The 3,191-nt window shown below is 35.3% G+C and overlaps 1 non-coding gene across 1 annotated transcript; it reads left to right on the top strand.

The window, feature by feature from the left end:
* The first annotated feature begins 1,300 nt into the window (after nt 1–1,300).
* Nucleotides 1,301–1,407, top strand: LOC122685068. The gene has a single exon (XR_006338242.1). It is a non-coding gene; the product is annotated as a U6 spliceosomal RNA (small nuclear RNA).
* Nucleotides 1,408–3,191: the final 1,784 nt, after the last annotated feature.

Here is a 3,191-nt window from a genome sequence, read left to right as displayed (position 1 = left end):
ATTCCAACTTTAGTGTTCTTCCTAGCATGTCACCAATATTTGATATGTTATTTCTGAATGTGAAAGTAAGCTTTTAACAAATTTTAGCTTCCAAAATGTGTGATACTCCCTTAGAGTTCACTTCAGTTCAGTCGCTTAGTCGTGTCTGACTCTTTGCGACCCCATGAACTGCACCACGCCAGGCCTCCCTGTCCATCACCAAATCCCGGAGTTTACCCAAACTCATGTCCATTGAGTCGGTGATGCCATCCAACCATCTCATCCCCTGTCGTCCCCTTCTCCTCCTGCCCTCAATCTTTCCCAGCATCAGGATCTTTTCAAATGAGTCAACGACAGAATGATTTCTGTTGGTTTCCAAGGCACACTATTCAATATCACGATTATCCAAGTCTGTGCCCCGACCAGTAACACTAAAGAAGATGAAGTTGAATGGTTCTATGAAGACCTACAAGACTTTTTAGAACTAACACCCCAAAAAAGATGTCCTTTTCATCATAGGGGACTGGAATGCAAAAGTACGAAGTCAAGAAATACCTGGAGTAACAGGCAAATTTGGCCTTGGAGTACAAAATGAAGCAAGGCAAAGGCTAATAGAGTTTTGCCAAGAGAACACACTGGTCATACCCTCTTCCCTTAGAGTAAGTGAGAACAAAATCAAAACATGAGTTAAAATATAATAAAGAACAGACATTATTCTATATCAATGAGGACTGATATACAGGGTAATTAAATAAATCCCATAAATTATGAAGGATGTAGTTATTTGGCTGGTTGGAGAATAGATAATAATCCAAGCAAGAGGATTTAACACAAATCTCCACTTACAGAAGAAGCATGTTTTTTTTTTTCTAAATAGATTTCAACTAATGTCATATAAAAGTACTTTGCAGCAGCTCAATGAGCATTTTTTCCATTGGTTATAAATGGATTTTCCAACTCTTTCTAACTGCTCAAATAGGAATCATGTATAAGTTATAGTTTGTAATAATAATCTAAGGTAACTTGAGCATGCAGTGGGAACGCAGTAAGCCAAATATCAGTAGACCTTGTTTTTAACTAGGTCTTTTAATTTATTTTCTTATAAAATAAGGACAAACAAGGGCATGGACTCGTATTTCATATTTTCAAGACAGTAAAAGTAGGTACTGCTCTCCGCCTACTTCAGTCAATATTAAGAAGGATCAAATGAAAGACCATGTAAGTGTTTATTTATAATCCTTTGTGTTGATATGTCAGTTAAGTTATTAAGTCAAAGAGTGTAGTGTTCCTGGTTTTCAGATAAATAATGAAACATTCCATTGTGCTCACTTCAGCAGCACATCTACTAAAATTAGAATGGTACAGAGGAAATTAGCATGGCTCCTGTGAAAGGATGACTTGCAAATTCTTGAAGCAGTTCATATTCTTAAATATATAGCCAATGGGAATTTGCTGTGTGCCTCAGGGAACTCAGACAGGGGCTCTGAAACAACCCAGAGGGGTGGGATGGCGGAGCTGAAAAGGAGGTTCAGAGGGAGGTCTATGGCGATTCATGTTGGTGCTTGGCAGAAATCAACAAAATTCTGTAAAGCAATTATCCTTCAACTCAAAAAAAAAAAAGTAATGACTTTTTCACGGCCATATAGATAAGTAAATAGTAGCAAAATCAAGAATCGATTTATGGTCAAATACTAAATTCCATTTAGATCCAAATTGTGGTATTCCATCATTATTTTCTTTAGTGCCACTTCCTTCCAGAGAACGTGTGATACTCTGTGTGATAAGGGAGTATCACACATTTTTTCCAGAGGAAAAAATTGTTATTCAAATATTTTACTATAAAACCTTCCCTTCCAATTGTTTTAGTGTTACATTTTGTACTTTTCGAAATATTGAAGTGCCTCCTTTTTGTACAAATAAGATACTTGCAGTATATTAGTTTGGTATGAAAAAGTGAGGCATTGTTTTGTAAATACTGAATTTATTTCCCTTACCAGTTAATATTTAGTGCTTTTAAATTGATTTAAATACATTTTTTACTTTTTTAAACAATTACAAATCCTTTCCAAACACCAGGACATAATTAAGCCAGAAGTTATATTTTTTGTTGCTTATGGCATTTATCTTTTTAGGTCCTAACTAACATCAGACTAATTATTTTAGGGATAAGGCAGTAATAGGAGCTGCTATAATCTAATGAGCCATGATATACTAAAGCACAGAGTTTATATTATTAGAATAATGAAATGATATATACATGCCCAGATGATTATATAAGTATATAATCAATGCACTATTATATAATTTGAATACATAAAATATATATATTTCTGCATCAATCACTAGTCATCAGGGAAATGCAAATCAAAATCACAGTGAGATATCATGTTATACCACTTAGGTTGACTGTTTTTTAAAAAGTTAAAAAAGATCACAGGTGTTGGTAAAGGCATAAGAAAAAAGAGAACCTTTGTGCACAGTTGGTAGAATGTAAATTGTTATAGCCGTTATGGGAAACAGTATGGAGTTTCCTCAAAAATTAAAAAATACCACTATTATATGGTCTAGCAATCCCACTTCTGCATATATATCCAAAATAAATTAAATCATTATCTTGAAGATATATATGCCCTCCCGTGTTTAACTGCAACATTGTTTGCAATAGCCAAGTATGGAAACAACCTAAGTGTCCTTTGATGGATAAAGAATAGGTAGAATATAGGTGGCTCAGTCATAAAGAATCCGCCTGCCAATGCAGGAGACTCGGATTCAGTCCCTGGGTCGAGAAGATCACCTGCAGAAGGAAATAACAACCCACTCTATGTTTCTTGCCTGAGAGATCCCATGGACAGAGGACCCTGGCAGGGTACAGTCCATGGGGTTGCAAAAGTTGGACATGACTTAACGACTAAACACCACCACCAACAACAAATGTATAGATGTAAAATTCCAACTTTGAAAAAAAAAAATGAAATCCTGCCAATTGCAACAACTTGGATGAACCTGGAGGGCATTTTACCAAGTGAAATAAACAAGATATATTAGAAGAAATACTGCATGATTTCATGTATATGTGGAAGCTAAAATAGTTGAACTAATAGAAACAGTAGAAGAGTATTAGGGAGTGGGGAAATTGGGGAGGTATTGGCCAAAATGTATAAATTTTCAACTATAAGATGAATACATTCTGGAGATCTAATATACAGCATGGT

The sequence above is a fragment of the Cervus elaphus genome, chromosome 27 (genome assembly GCF_910594005.1).
Source record: "Cervus elaphus chromosome 27, mCerEla1.1, whole genome shotgun sequence".
NCBI lineage: Eukaryota > Metazoa > Chordata > Mammalia > Artiodactyla > Cervidae > Cervus > Cervus elaphus.
Note: the sequence above shows the minus strand (reverse complement) of the source record. Positions and strands in the feature narration are given on the sequence as shown.